At 40.5% G+C, this 16,635-nt stretch overlaps 1 long non-coding RNA gene across 1 annotated transcript; it reads right to left on the reverse strand.

Moving 5' to 3' along the window:
* Positions 1-951: 951 nt before the first annotated feature.
* LOC133271290 (uncharacterized) lies at positions 952-9,832 on the reverse strand. The gene is made up of 3 exons (XR_009744067.1): positions 9,422-9,832; positions 6,624-6,671; positions 952-1,300 (listed from the first exon to the last, which is right to left on the reverse strand). It is a non-coding gene; the product is annotated as an uncharacterized LOC133271290 (long non-coding RNA).
* Positions 9,833-16,635: the final 6,803 nt, after the last annotated feature.

The raw sequence follows: 16,635 nt of genomic DNA on the forward strand, positions 1-16,635 counted from the left end.
AGGGTAATTCTTGTGCTAGGGGCCATGGTTTATCATATGGCTTGCAGCTGATGATTTATTCTGTCTAATGAGGGATTTAGGGTGAATAATCCTCTCTATTTGCCTATTGCCAAATCATACTGTTGTGGGAGCTGGGGAAGGGAACAAGAAAAATGATAGACACCCCCCCCCTTTAATGATATTCCTTCTCTTTCTGCTTTTCATCCAATGGTCTCCAAGCAATTCAGGAAATAGGCTGGTGATACTACCACAACTTCCAGAAGTCCCAGTGGCAAAAGAGTGGTATAAGTAGATGCAAAACACAGAATCCCTGAGTCCCAGGCAGCTACCTGATCTGTAACAGTATTTTGAGGTCTTACTAGTCACTGCTTTTTTTATCAGCACTGTTTTTTTCTGTTTTCTCAGCTTTTGGTAGTACATAGAGATTCTTTTTTACTTGTTTGTTTTAAATAGAGATGTCCCTTTAAATTAGAGTAAGAGTAAATAAAAGCAGGGCAATAGAATTCCTATATAAAAGAAAAAATAAACAAAAGGGTATTGTTTTATCTTTAAAATTGTTTCCTTCTCCCTCCTTCCTCTCTCCTGAACTTAAAATATCCAGCTATAATTAAATATCCTCCTTCTAAAGTAGGGAGCTATAGTCACAGGACTGGAGAGACCAAGGGGCATAGCCAGGATGGAAGAGCATAGCTTTCTGTGAGCCTTGTGGTGGGAACCACAATATTGCTTTTGCTCCATTTTCGTCAGGCAGTTCCCAGCACGATACTAAGCTATTTGTACACACCCTGGTGCACAACTAGAGTCTATATGCTAAATTATGTATAATATATTCTATGAACTTAATTTAAAAGCACATATATGCAATAAGGAAGTCTTGACCATCTTGGAGCTTCTTTTGTGACCCATAAGTACTATCTACCTCCTTCTTGGTTTTACCTAAATCCCCCATTCTTTTCTTTTACTGCTGTTTCATAAAGAGGAAGGGTTAAATGAGTCTTTCCTATGACTTTCTTACATCAAAGATTCTGACAGGGCCAGCGCCTTTTTCCCTGTGCCAAAAGGGATAGTCCCTACAGAGTTCTGTGCTGCTCCATGCTTTGCAGTGGAAACACCAGATTCTCTCCTTTGGCTGCCAGCCTGTAAAGGGGGATTTTCCTGCTGGTGGTAGATCTTTACCATTTGATTTGTTGAAGGATGAAGGTGCTTGCAACGTGACCTTGAGCCAGGCTGATGCTTCAGGTCTGTTCTGTGTGTGTCAGTTTCTCAAACTTGACAAGCACCCTGGTGAGAAGCAGATTACCTGTTAGAAATGTACAGCTTAGATACCACTCTTTTTCCTTCCTTGGATGGTATATGTCTTATTCTTCTCGTTACTTTAGATGCTTTAGTTGCATCATAGATGCTTTAGTGTGAATCATAAAAGGTGTAACTAAAGCTTTTCCCCCACCTAGCTAGAGGCTGTCAGATCTGGAATAGAGCAGGAAAGACCTGGGTAAATGCATTACTATAGTGTCAGGACAAAACCGCTTCCTGCTTGACACCAGTTACCCAAGCACACCAAAGGGAGAGTGGATACCTATGTATGTCACAGCCTGTCTGGGGCAGCAATGCTGGGCTGCTACCCTGGGCAAGAGTTCCTCTGGAGTGAGCAGCGGCAAGAGCCAGGAGGTCAACCTGCTGGGCTAATCCCTCTGGGTCCCAGCTCTACCTTCTGGCTTCCTCAAGAACAAAGAACTAAGCAGGACTAAGCATAAAATACAGTAGGATTCAGAAATCCCTCTGAAGTGTTGAAAGAAGCAGCAGCTGCCTTCAACTCTTCTTGCTCCCTTCCCACATACACCCAAACGGGGGGTCTGCATAGTGGCACTGCAGCAGTGGAACTCCTGGACTTCCAGGTCTCTACTTTGTAGCTGGCTCACAGCATAATAACACTCAGGCTTCAGTGCCTTTTGGTTGTGACTGTGTTTCTGCAAGACATGAAAACACAGCCTGTGAAACGTTTGTAAATTGCACACACATGTTCCTATGCATGCAACCAGCAAACAAGCAAGACGGGTAACAATAAACCTGATAAATTAGAACAGAAAATTTATTTGTACTTGCTTATAAATGGGTATCATGATGCTGATGCTGCACATGACATGAGACTTGGTGTTTTGGTTTTTGTTTTTTGTTTTTTTAATAGGAAGAGGCTGAGAAACATTTTGGCAGGGTTTAAGACATTCTAACTGCAGGTTCTGAGGCAGACCCAGGAGTCCTGATAATAATTGTAGAGCCTCTGTTTGAGAAAGTATTCTAATTTCCGAGCACACAAAGACAATGTAATTGTTAATATACTAAATAAGCTCATATATTCTTGGGACACTCAGCCAGTATGGTACAGTTATCCTAAAATGTTACAAGTGCCAGGCTGAAAATGAAAACCTGCTGCTACTACTAATTAATCCTGGATCTTCTGCATTTTTCCTTTGTATTTGTGCCTACAAAAAGCTGGAACTTTGAAGGCAATAATATCAATTAATAGTTCAGTTGGAGTTGTAAAGATTGTCTAAGTGGAACAGCTATAGTCTAAAGATATGCCAGTTAATAAGTTCAATTTCAAATGCATTCCAAGCAGCATGATGTTGAGTGGGAGATTTGTTTTCCAGCATGACAAAATCCCTAAATGCAAAATGTATACATATGTCTCTAATGGAAGAGGAAAATAAAGAACCAGATAGTTATCCTGAAGTAGATATCAGAGGAATAGCAATGAAATCAAAAAAGAGTTACTGCTCATCTGCAAAGTGTCATGCAGAATAGAAGTGCTTTCCTCCTTGGCCATTTATCTCCTTTGAAGCTATTTGATAGAATTTGGAGTGGGCTGAAGTGGTAGTTCAAAAAAACATATGGTATGGCAACAAGATAAAACTGAAGCAGCATGTTGTGGAGACCTGCATGAGTCAGTCATGCTTGTAAGAACTATATATAGTGAGAAATCTCCTTCCAGGGAGATTTCTGTGGAGAGCATACAAAGTACTTGAAAGACTGTCTGAAAAGAAATCCTGACACTAAAACCATCAGAAAGAAAGAGGTTTGGGTTCGTGTCCCTTGAGCTAAAAGAATTCTGCAGATTCCAATGGAATGTGAGCTGGATCATTTTGCTGTGGTTGATGTACTTCATGTGCCCAGGTGCCAGTTGATTCCACCTTCATATGTTTATTATTTAATTGTGATGCTGCTAATTTTCTAGGCTTCCAGATATTTTACTATAAAATATTGTGGAATGCTGAAGAGAGGATAATTGTTACTACATATCTCAGTTCGTGCGACACAATGCTGCCAAGCCACAAAGACCAGACTGGACATAATTCACACATCTCAACGTTGTAAGCTGGAGCACATGCAATACAACAGACTTAGATACAAGATCCAAACAAAGCTCCCCCTCTGGAAAACAGTCTTTCAGCCATACTGGCAAACTGAACTGCAGCTGCAGAAGGGAGGTAGTCTCAACTGGTATCCTGCAGTGACTACCAGTGCTATATATGCTAGAGTTTTTGTTAACACCTTAAACCCTACCTGGAAAAAACACTGAGTAAAAGACCAGGATTGTGTTTCCAGCTGTGTTGCAATGGGGCTGACTACACAAAAATGGATGGTGAGATTAGTTCTTTAGTCAGCTGGAAATTATAGGAGATAATGAATACAAAACCTTCTCAAACATCAGCAAAGGTCTTAATTTCTTCACATGAAAATGCTTTTAAAGATATGGTATTTCATCAGGAAAACATTTTTGTTACCTGTGTAACCTTTGTGTGTTGCATTTGTATATGACATCATATCCCAATCATGATAATACTTAAGTTGATGTCCAGGAAGGATGTGTGATTTTAAAGCATTTTGTGTGATCATAAAGAGTGATCAAAACCTTCAATATGTCCCACTAAATGATAAGAGAGACAGAAGCAAAGACTGTAAAAAGTGTGTCTATTGTCACCCTCGATGATGGAGCTAGGGACAGGCTGGCCCTTCCAGCTGTGTTTAAACCAGGAGATCTTTATCTGAACATTAGGCTGGGAGGCAACAGAGCACACCCTGAGGCACAGACCTGCTAAAAGAGCCTGATGTTGCCCTGAGTATTGCTTTAGTCTGCATGGGTTGGAAGAGTGAACCACCAACACCTGGGGAAAATCTGAACAGAAATAGAGGGGGCATTGCAACTCTGCACTTTCCACTCTGTGGGGGTTGTTTGGGTCTCTCCCCTCAAGCTTGCATCAGTGTTCTGCTCTTGGCTGAGCACCCATTCATCATTTTATTACTCTGTGAAATCAATGAATCTCAATATAAAACCTTATGAGCTTTAAATGGTCCAAAATAAGTATGTGTAACGGACAGAGGCCAATCAATCAATGGACAAAAATTAATCTGTCTTGTAAAGGGTGGCCTGCAGATCAATTTCTTCTGTGAGCTGAGCCACAGTATTGACTCAGCTGTGGGAACAGATGATGGACCTAAAAGTTCTGCAAATTAAATGATTTAAATTAGTACTGCAAGTAGTAAATCAATGCTAGGCAGAACAAGAGGTGATGTGTTCTGCTGTTCATCCTAAAATTAAATCTGGACAGCTGTTGAACAGTGCCATTTTTCATAGATTTGTAGTTTTCCTGGCCAGCATTCTGTCCTGTTCTAGTTCTTGTATTGGTTTTTATTCACTAGTCTGGAACTGAATTATAATCAGTGGGATTAGGGGTAGATGGCTTCAAGCTTTGGGTTGTTTGTTTTCTTTTTAATAGTTGACTGAGAAGAAGAAAGAAGAGGTGATTTGAGCTGTGTGATTCAGGCAATGAAAAATGACCAAAGTTAGTACCTCTTTTGGGAATATCAAGGGTCTTGAAGGGGTGAGTCTTTATTAGCATTAACTCAAGTGTCAGGGTAATGCATTTTATTCACTCAGGGTGTATATGTGACCTTGAATGGTGCTGCTACATGTGTAGCTTTTGGGGGATGCAAGGATTTCATTCCCATTGTGAATGATCTAAACCCTCAAATCTATTCTAAAAATGAGGGGGGAAAAGGGCAATATGGTAACATGTCTTCCAGATTTATTTATTTTCTTGGTGCAAACCAGCAGTTTTCAATATCTGAAAGCAATTATTGGAACAACAGTTGAAAATAAAATGTTATGTTATACGATTCTCATCACTGTAAGGTTGTCACCAAATACATCTGCTTCCCTACCTAATGTCATATTTGCATTCATGCTTCCTATGAATTAATTCAGCTGATGAAAAATATTGTTTTCTGGGCTGAGAAACAGGGTTGTATTCCAGCAGAGGTTTGGTTGGGGCTTGTGGTTGGTGATGCTGAATGTTTCGATTGGTCTTAACAGAATTACCGTTTCGTAATAGTATTTGTGACTTTCTTACTCTTTCCTTTCCAACAGTAACTTGTATCTGAACAGATACTCCTGTATCTGAACAACAGAACACAACAAAAAAGTGCCAGAGAAGCTGGAAAACAATGGCTGGAGCATCTTTGCCAGGCAGCGAGCAAGAGAGGCAGTGAGCAAGGGAGATAGTTCAGGGAGGCACCAGGTTAGGGGAGCAGTATGTTTAGCCAGCCTCTGAGTCCCCAGTGAGGGCTCGGGTCCTCCAGTTTATGATGGGCACTATGACTTCTGCTGCAGATGGTAATCATAACCCTCAATAAAACAACCTGGTTGCATACCAAGGTACTGCAAGGAATATTGGCCAGTGGAGACTCAGTCTCCTCTTTCATGTTTTGCTCAGAGGTACTGTGGTCTGGGCTGGGTGGGCTCCTGATTTCACCCTGTGCCCCAGTTCATAATAGTTTACTAGGACCTCATGAAAACACATGAAAAGATGAGTGAAAAAGGTCCTGGGTAGTACAATAAACATATTTTCACCATTCTTTCATCTCCTATATAAGTGTTCCATTTCTCCAGCAGCTGGGAGTCGACTGTCTCCTTGAAAGAGCCATGCTTAATTTGGCAGATAACACCGCATTTTTCCAGACGCAGAGATAGTTTCTAAATGCATCCTGGTGATATGATGCTGTTTCGTCTCTCCTCTGTTTTCTTAAGAGGGTACAAAGTAGCTCAGTTGAAGAGCAGCAATTCAAAAAATGAAAGCTGGTACCTGGGTGCATTCGTATGTGCACAATGGTTCACCTTGGTCTAGGTAACCACATATACTGTGGTCTTTTTCTGGTACTAGCTGTAGATGGTGAAGTGATTTGCAATGAAATTCTTTGCTGAATTTACTACAGCTATCATAACACTAAGTTTAGACCACATGGAAGCTTTTAAGATCAATAAAAACTTCCAGACTCTGTCTTCAGGGCAAGGTATCATATTTACAGGTGCACCATTGCAGCCACTGCTGTAATTCAGGTACTACATTTTCAAGTGTTACTAAAAATCTGCTACTGAAACATCGAATTTTATGACGTTTAATCTCAGAGCATTAATGGAAGGGCTTGTACAACACAAATACATTTGCAAGCAAGGACAATTAGCTTAGCAGTAGCAGCTAGGTGAGAAAAGCTGTGGACTGAAAGTAGAAAGAGCTGTTATGTTTATTATAATGCCCAATAAATCATTTGCAGCAAGAACCAATTACTGGATTATTTCCAGTGTCTGCTCTTCAATTAACAGAGTGAATACGCACCTTTAAAGAAAAAAAGACTTAATTTCTCTTGATGCATTATATTTTTGTTTCAGCCTAGAGACAAGATAATACGTATGGCTTTGTACAATGTACATCATTGTACAAGAGGCCATACTGAGGGCCCAGCTCACGCTGGAATCTTTCACCCTGCTCTACTGGGGTAGGTGGGATTACCAATACTCTGCAACCAGTGACATTTTGTAACACAGTTTAATATAGCATTGCAGCCTTAAAGCTTTCAAGCGTGACATGGAAGGGACCATGGGAGCAGACTGGGATAATACTCCTTTGGTGGAGTTGCACTGCAAGTGTAGCAAGAAAATGGTTGGTAGTATGACAACAGGCTCTGCAAAGGAAGCTGGGCCACTCAATCCACTACACGGGGTCATTACAACAAAAATAATCCGATTCAGCCTTTTATTTGCTATTCTGATCTCATCTTTTCATTGCTAGTGAGCTTCTTATATGGATTAATGGTCACGAAAAGCAAACTTGACACTAATGTTATTCAAGTTATGAATTATGAGAGCAGAGGCACCCAGATGAGCAATTTTTATTTCATGTGCACTATGTGTATGTATACATTAAGCAGAAAAAGTAAAAAACAAATAATGTTTGTAAAACCTGGGGCAGTCAGGCAGGCAGCACAGATAAGTGTTGGGGACCTTGCTGAGCTCTTGGTTCAGAGCACTGAGGACCTGACAAGGGGTGCTCTTTGAGTGCTGATCTCTGGGGTTCACCTCTTGCTGCTGACACAGGAACTGCTCAGCACGGGAAGGGGGCATTGCTTAAAGGGAAGTCTCTGCACCCGGTATTGAACTGTGATTGTACTTAGTGTTGAGGGAGTTTCTGCATGAAGCAATCAATCACAAGGAGACTTGGATAGAGAAAATTGATACCCATCAGCTGTCAACCTCTATGGTGACCTGCAGGTGGAAATTGCTATGTAACTGCTCAGAGTAACTGTACGAACTATAAAAGCTTCTTCCCTAGCAATCAAAACAAGATTTTCTTCTGGAGAATTTCCAGGTAGTGTATTGCTCATGCACTAAGTCCATCCATTTCCTAAAGTGGTGGAATGAAAAAGATAGATGAACGATTGGGAGCCACCAACTCAGAATTTCTCATCCTGAGCTCTGAGTTCCAATGCATAAGAATTGAGAAACCCCAGGGAATATATGTTCCTGACAAAAAATTGCCAAATAAATGAGAACTGGTTTGCATTTATTTGAACATTGTCCTGGGTTCAGCAGTAGCAGTCATTTTTCTCCTTCTTGGTAGCTGGTGCAGTGCAGTGTTTTGACTTTCAGCTCGGGAACAGAGCTGATAACAATGATGTTTTGGTTTGGCCAAGGACTTTGTGAGCCTCATGCTCTGCCAGGGGGGAGGGGAAGCCAGGAGGAAGCAGAGACAGGACACCTGACCCAAACTGACCAAAGAGGTATTCCATACCACAGCACGTCATGCCCAGGATGTAACTGGGAGTGAGCCGGAAGGGCTGGGAGACTGCAGGGTTGGAGGAGGTATCGGTCGGAGCTTGGTCGGGCTTGGCGGCCGAGTTATCGGTCAGCTGGTGCTGAGGTGTTGTATTCTCTTCCCTTGTTATTTCCTTTATCATTATTATCATTGGTGGTAGCAGCAGTGATTTGTGTCATACCTTAGTTACTAAACTGTTCTTATCTCAACCCGTGGGAGTTGCATTCTTTTCAATTCTCCTCTCCATCCCTCCGAGAGCAGGGGGAGGGCAAGAAAGGGGGGGGGAAGTGAGCGAACGAATTACCTGACTGGGTTTAAACCACGACAAACATGTATGTTATTTGGGCATCTTTTTTATGATATTCCTTTTATGCACATAGGATACATATGCTTCAATAAGTTCTATTTTATATTAAACAAAGATTATGTGCGACCACTTTTAACTGAACTACTTACCGTGACTTGTGTCTCTTAATTTCTATTTGGTGTGATATTAATGATAAAAATATTAAAGTTCCAAAAAAGTAGGAGTGATGTGAAAGTTAAATATTCAGCTTTATAGACATTTTTGTGCCTGGAGCACTGCAGAAATGAATATACTGAATTCAAAATGTGAATTTTAGAAGGTGCTCTCTAATATGAAGTACTGAATCCAGGATTTAATCAAGAAGTCTATGTTCATCAGACACTTGATGGCAGTCAATGTTAGCTGTGCTTTAAAGATTTGAGTCTTTTATCGATTAAATAAAAGGTATTCTCTACTTTGGAAAATCAGCAAATAAATGAGTTTGTACTAACTACAGGGAGGGTTTAAATTTCCTAACTTTGAAATAATCCTGGGTTTATGAGAATGATAAATCTCACACAAAAAGGACAAGTGCTCATAAGAAGTTTTGCCCTATTTTCGCTATTTTGATGTGTAAATGTTCCAAGATGTCGCACTTGGGAAGACCCTGTGTATGAAACCTGAGTACAGAACGTAAGTAGAGTTAATTTCATATTGAGGAAAATCTGCAAATATATTCACCCTCAGAAAAATTATATAAACAGAAGAATTTATGTTAATATATTGCATTTCAGAGTGACAGTGAAAACCAAGGGAGCTGGACCTACTGCAGTGGAGCATCATTGTTATTCAATAGCACAGTGTGAGTGGAGAGTTATAGCTGTTGATTATTGATGATGCATTTTACTCAAACATAAAAATTTGCTGTCTTCCAGAGTGGTGTAATTACACATTGTATGCTATGATGAGCATTCTCCTTTAGACTTACCTTTCCCTGGGCCTCTATTCAGTGCTCTGGTGCTGTCACTGTGTTGCCAGGAGAGCAGTGAGGAGATATTTGTCTCAGAGGTTGTTTCCTGCTCCAGTGAGATGAAACCAAACTGCACTGAAAGCTGTAAACAATATCCATCAGAAAGTCTCCTTCCAAGCCTCAGCTTTCCATTGGTCCCTGCCCTCCATCCGATGGCTCTCTTTTGCTACTTCAACAGAAAGAGATAAAACTTGATGTTTTAGCAGCTTAGCAAAGAGTAAAGCTAGGCCAAGTATGTAAAGTTTGGATGCATGTGTAACAGAGAGCCCTCTCTGTTTGAAAGGGGTTGGATTAACATTTTGGTTCACTCTCTTATTCCTCAGGCCATCTGTGTGCTGAGGATCTGACAGGAAAAGTTCAGAGCAGTAGCAATTTGGGCCACACTGTGTTTTCAGGTAAAAGAAAGCCCTGAAGGTCATTCATGTTTTGAAATGGCGTTAGTAAAATTTTAGCTTTTTGAGTAAGTGCCATTGTGGCCATAGTGCAGGGGTGACAGGACAGGAAAAGGAATAATCCGTGTATCGTTGTCAGTACAGTTCAGATGGATAACAAAATACAACGATATGCTTTAATTGTTTTACCAAAAACTATTTGGCTGTCTATAGAATCATCTTCATCCACTCTTCTGTTAAAGAATTTCCTTTTCCAGTTTTTATCAGTAAAAAGCCAAGATTTTAAATGGAACAGTAAGAAATAAACTTCACTGTAATTCCCAAACCAGTTTTCTGCAGTTTTCAAACTTTAATTTTCTGCTAAATATTCTTCCCTCAGTCCCCACCCTCCCACCCCCCTCCCGTTTCAGGTTGGATCAGTAAGGAGTTCCCGTACACTGAGGTTTTCAATAGAGTATTTGGATGCTAGGATCATAAACAAAATCAAACGGTCTTTTAAAGTCCCAGGCTTGCTAGTTTTCAGTGTGAAATAAGGAAATCTGATATACGTACTGCTGATGTGGATAGAGAAAGCTAGCAGCAAGTGGGGAGGATGATTATCAGGCTGAGAATTTACCAACAAGAAAAGACTAAACACATTCAGTGAAAACCAAGGTATCTGCAGAAATAGCTGCATAGGCCTAATGTGAAACAGCTATGTGTAAGATTAACTAGTAAGTGTCACGATCCATTCCACCTTTGAAAGAGTTTTGGTATGGGAATTTCTCACTCAAGTAATTTGCCAGTGTTTGCCTCTGGATCTGCTTGCTCATTTTTATGTTTATCTGTTTGGTATTCCTGCTATGGTGACAGGAGCAGTGTGCCTAAGAGGATCATTATGAGAATCTATCAAGCACACCCATGTGTGCACAACCTAAGTGAAGAATTGAATAAGTGAAATAACTAAAGGGAATGGGATAATTTAAAAGCTAAAGGGGATGAAACAGCAGCATCTTTCAGTGGATTGCGTTTAGAGTGAGAAGGATGAAATCTTGGGCAGGTGATATCCTGATCCCATGGGAGCTGGTAGCCAAAAACCCACTGATACCTTTCTGTCTAAAATTTTCTCTCTGTGTTCTCTTCCAAGCTATGCAGCCACCTTGCTTTGCAATTGAAGGTAGCCTTCACTGAGCTAACTCAGAGGCCATGCTACAAAGCACATGTGCAGCTCTGTCTGATTGCATGGTCTGGGCATGAGAGTCAGTTTTCTGACTGCCACCTCACATTTGTCATAGGTCTTCTGTCCCAGACCCTATAGTTGGTACCTGGTCCACTGAATCACTGAATCCTGTGCCCCGGCCAGTGTGGTGGTGTGAGAACTGTGGTTCTTACACATATTATGTACTGACATGCTGAGGAATGCACACCTCTCAGTCCCAAATGCTAGTGCCTATCCATCACATCACTCTGCTCATCCTATACATCAGGATGTGAGTGCTGTATGTGCTCTGTAGGTGTATACATGACATGAAGATGCTAATGAGCAAAGCATAAAAGGTGCTTGCAACCTGAAAAGGCAGCTGTCCCAGGACTCTGTAAGCCCTTTGCTTCATGCGTATCTTAGAGCTGTTGACTAGGAGCATTGTGGTCCATAACAACCCCCAAGTCATTATGAAAGAATCAGAGTATATAAAATAGTTTGATCTCGATTCATTTGCATTATAACCAGAAATAGTGAAAGAAGGAAAGAAGCTTGCTTGGTATGTTTCTGTTTCTAGTATTTGCTCTTCTGACCAATGATTTATAACACAGACATTTTGGCAGAGTATCTGTGAAAAGCTTCCCGACAATAGGAGACTGAAGATATTATCCAGCAGACTAAGTGCTAGAGCTTTGTAATTTATGATGTCTTTATCTCATTTTGGATAAAATGGCAGTAAATATAATGTAGAAAAAATCTTGGCAGGGCAAAAGTCTAGATTAATTAACATAAAGGAGAGAAGCTCATTGGCTTGAAAGTTCTTTCCAGTTCTGATTTCTATGCACTGAAGAGAGTGACAGACAGCACTTGATGAAAACAACATTTTTATTGTCTTTAGCAGTTAAATGTTTCTGTTGTTCGAAGTAATTCTTATATTCAGTGGGTGTGCTTAGCTGTATAGTAGTAAAATATCTATAAACGTGAGCAAACGTATAACTACCGTGATGCCTGTGCTGAATGAAAAACAGAGGGTAAATTCAGAAGACAAAGTCACAAGTGTTTATTTTATAAAACAAATCTTAAGGATGGGCCAACATGCGTAATGCTTTAATCACTCTGCCTTCAGCAGAGCTTAGTGCATTTATGTGATATAATCTGTTCAGTAACTTTAATCAATCCCTTTCACTGTTGATCAGAAGAGAAATGTGGTAGTTTAGAAAACTACGTCTACACTCATAGATGGGCAGCCATATATTGCTAAGTGAAGCGCATGACTTAGTTCACCTTTATCCAAATGGCTTTTCTGTGAGAGGTTCCAGATCCTCAGTGCCTGTGTCCACCTCATGCCTCTTCAAAATTGTGTGATGCTCCTTTTTCAGAGCTTACGCCTTTGAAAATAGACTTTTATGGATTGTTTTCTGACAGATTTTAGGACAGCCTGCCTGTAATATAATTTTGGTAGTCCCAAATACTGACAGCTGTTATCAGCAGCATCATGAGAAAGTTATGAAGTAGCCAGGAAGGGTTGGAGACAGACTGCTAGAGGTAGTCAAGATTAGGATTAACACTGATTCAGATTTGGGGACAAACTTGACTCATGGCAGAGTGGAAGAGATGTGTCACATGCTGCTGGCAACTGGAATAACAAAAGTGGTCCAATGTGATCTAGTTGTAGCATTCTTCAGCCACAGAAGGAGCAATACTGGCTCCAAAGCATCTTCCAAGTTACCTGGCCTACATGGACCTGTGCCAGAGGCTTGTTCCCACCTTTTGCTACCAGGGACTACGATTCCTTCATAGAAGTAGCTCTTTTTTGTGACGATGTCCCAGGTGTGATAGAGATCAGGAGAGCCATTGATAAGTGATTGCAATTTGAATAGAAGTTGTAAAGTCTGCTCACTCAGGCTGATACCGAACCACTCTGCAGAGAAGAAATGAGAAAAATACTGGATTCTGCTGGGGAGAACTTTGCAGCTTTACCACTGTTGAAATTGCCCCTCATAACACAGTTCCTCTAACAGAGATCAGCACAGACAGCACAGGATTTTTATGACCTTTCACTTTAGCAAATGTTGATAACCAAAAGGTCCAAGTAATTCATAACTTCTTAATCATCACATGCAGAAGAACTTACTTATTAGGCTTTATTCCATTAACACAATATTTATCTGGGAAATGAAAGACTGTTAGGAAGCAAAATATTTTAAACCTTAATCTCCTGGGAACCGTGTTACTGTGTAATGTTAGTAAGCATTGCTAAGGCAATAAGCAAACCAAAAGCTTACTATTTGGCTAAGGCTAGTTTTCTTTCTTCTTCCTGCTTTTTGTTAACACATGAGTGAGTGGATTCCTGGGGCTAGAGAGGTAAGAGTGTGGGAGAGCGACTGGAAGGACAAGCCTCTGGTATGGTGTCTGCCTATAAGCAAAGCTGCTCATTCTATTCTAGAAGGTCTCTGTCTACTTTTTCACGGAAACAGATCTGGAACTGGCGTTTAAACACAGACACATAAGTATAGATTTGCCAGCCTAACTTTACAAAAATTTTTAGGTTTTACTTGCAAAATACATAGGTCAAAATTTTCAATGGCAGGAGCCTATATATAAATCGTTTGGTTTCTTTTTTTAAAGAAATACATTCTGATGGATTCTTCGGTCCAATGGATGGAGCCAGATCTGGGGTTTAGCCACATCAGTGTTTTCAAAAGTCTTTGCCAGATTCATCCAGATGGTGCTAGAATTAACCTCTCCCACTACCAAAATCTTATGGAAAACATCTGTCATTTATGAAATAAAATCACAACACTATGCCAGAGTTCATTGGGAACCTGGAAAAGTAGATTTGGCTGTGCTAATCTGTTCAACTTTTGTAGTGAAAAGTGACTCAGGTTGGGTGGGACAGTAGGGACATAAATGATGCTGTAATTTTGATAATGCACTAGCATCAATATCACTTCCTCATTGCAAAAAGGTCTCAGGTGTGTTTCCGCTGCAGTTCATAGCAAAAGTGATACTGAGGTTCGTCCTTTGGCTGGAACAGATGTTTTCTTTCCAAGTCCAGAGTCTGAGTCATCAAGCTGCTGCCTTGTATTAGCCAAACTCAGATTGGAGCTGTTCTGTATAACTTCACACACAGTGTTGCATTCCTGGCAGTTTTCTTCCACCCTCTAATTAGCTATGATTAGTGGATCCAATTCCACACTTGGTTACCTGCATATCACAACTGAATGGAAAAGTCTGTTTGCAATTTCAGTGGTATCAGGTATGTTATTTTTGCTGGAGGGCCCACTAATAACATTCTCTAGATGGGCAGATAGATAAACAAGAAGGGTGATGAGGTTTTTATCAGCTTCAGTAGTTTTTTAAGCAGGATCACGAAGCATGAGGCAGTGTAACCAATTCACCACAGGGAAATAGTCTTAAATATTTTAGGTCCATATTAAGATTATTTTACTTGTATCTGTTAAAAGTAGCTTGAAAGGTATGAAGTGAAATGAAAGATAGGGTGCACCAAACCTGGCACTGGCATGTGCTACAACCAGAACTATGCATGGAAAAGTTCTGCTCTTTCTTTCCTATTATAAATTCCCTTACCCTGTGGGATGAATGCAGAAACAGGGCTATACAGAGCCAAGTGCTGGAGCACCTTCTGTGCACTACAATTCTTGTGATGCTTTTGAAACACGCTAGTAATGACTGTAGAAAGTAATGTGTAAAATATTTCATAAGGTAGAACATTTCTCAAAGAGGCTTTCCTAGAGCATTTGTGGTTTGTGCTTTGTTTGGGGCTTTTTTGTTCCAGTTTTCTTGCTCTGGGAAAGAAGAAAAGAATATAGAGGAATCAGCACTGTTCAAATGTTATCAGAGCTCAAAATATCAATGAAGATGGTCAGAATTGCCAAATAAAATTTACAGAAATATTGTTCCTCTTCTCTAGACGTCATTAGTTCTTACCAAGGGGCTGTGCTGTGGTGGCAAAGTGCTTTACAGGCATTGATAAGTTTGTCCTCACAACATCCTCTGAACAGGCATCCTTAGACAAGATTATCACAGAGAGCTTAAGCAAGCTGTAAGGTTTATATATTGCATACCGTTACATACTTAAGATTAGAATTCAGGAATTTCTTGTACCTAATCCCAGACAAATAGGGCACATAAAAAAAAAAAAAGCTGCAAAATATTAACCAAGTTTTAATTGAATCTCAGTAGTTTTTGTTCCTATGGTCCAATGCTTCACACTTCAGGTAACGTTTAGTGGCATTTTTTACTTCTTGAGAATGGAGTTCCATCCCTCATTCTTTATAGCTGTTCCATGTTGCCTCCTTCTGTCAAACGATATGTTTTTTGTGATGGTGAGGAGAGATGACTGCATATCAGAGTATGCTGCAGACTGCTCAGCCTTGTGGGGCTGGAGCTCACTCCAGGTTTCTCTGAGTCAACCACTGACTGTGGTTTGCTTCTTAGGCAGTTGCTTCTGGGGGGAATCCTAGTGTGATACAAATGAACTCTTATCAGCTGACAGCGGGTTTTGGATTGAGCCCTATGTGTTTCTGTGGTTGTCACTATAGCATTCGGGTTTACTGAGAAGCTGGATGAGTAATTTGGCAGAACTGGCAGGAATTTCTTCTCCTCTGTGATCTATCAACTCCATCCAAGTTTGTGTTGAGTATCTCACTGCGTCAAAAGGCTTGCACTGAGAAATGTATGGAGTCTGAGTGTCATTGCTGATATTCATCTCTAATTTTACTGAGACTTTTCCCATTCCAATTAATAAAACTCTCACTGAGCCATCATTTACTGTATCTTGTCAAATACCATCAGACAGTATGTTCTGGTCAAGGATCAAATCAAGTCTTGAAAAAGCAGGATGTCAAGTACATCCTTTCCAACCACATGTTAAGGTCATAGGTTGTATTAGAAAACAAGAAAAAGATGTTTTCCATGAAAAACACAAAGGAACATCAGCTTTAGGAGTTTTGGAAATTTCACAAGTCACTACGCGCTAAATACTTGCAAAACCATGATCAGCTTTTTGAACCCTGAAAGATGGAGAGACTGCCAGCTTCCTGAAGAGAAATAACATCTGTATAGCATTCTCATAAAGCAACCACAGGTTGACACAGCAGTCCCCAGGGACACAGGCTTAACCATGGACTTCCTGTGTCCAAAGGTCTTCCTGAAAGAGGAATTTCTCCTGCATTAACAACCTTCTTAATCCCTGAAATGAGCAGAAAGTTATGTGTCAAAAGCACAGCCCTGGAAGGGCCTTATCTTATACAGAAAAATGCTTTGGAATTCTCCTGAACAGTTCTGCACTAAATTAGAGTTGTCTGAAAGATTTTCTAAGGCGCATTCTCACAGCTCCACTGAACCACATATAAAAGGGGCAGTAAATCAGAGAAAACCACCTGGAGATGTCACCTGCTCCCCTAGGAGTTACTCTTCCCTCAACCCCAGTGCACTGTAGTAACATGGGTTCTACAGAGTAAAATTTGAAGCCATCTGGGACAGAGTTGAACCAGGACCTAGAAGAAAGGGACATACAGAACACTGACTCTAATAGATTGTGTAGATTGAAACAAGTTACTTAAAAGACTATTGCT

This window comes from Pezoporus flaviventris, unplaced genomic scaffold (assembly GCF_033815535.1).
Source record: "Pezoporus flaviventris isolate CSIRO_AGI_PZ_B2104156 unplaced genomic scaffold, CSIRO_AGI_Pfla_v1 ptg000023l, whole genome shotgun sequence".
Classification (NCBI taxonomy): Eukaryota; Metazoa; Chordata; class Aves; order Psittaciformes; family Psittacidae; genus Pezoporus; species Pezoporus flaviventris.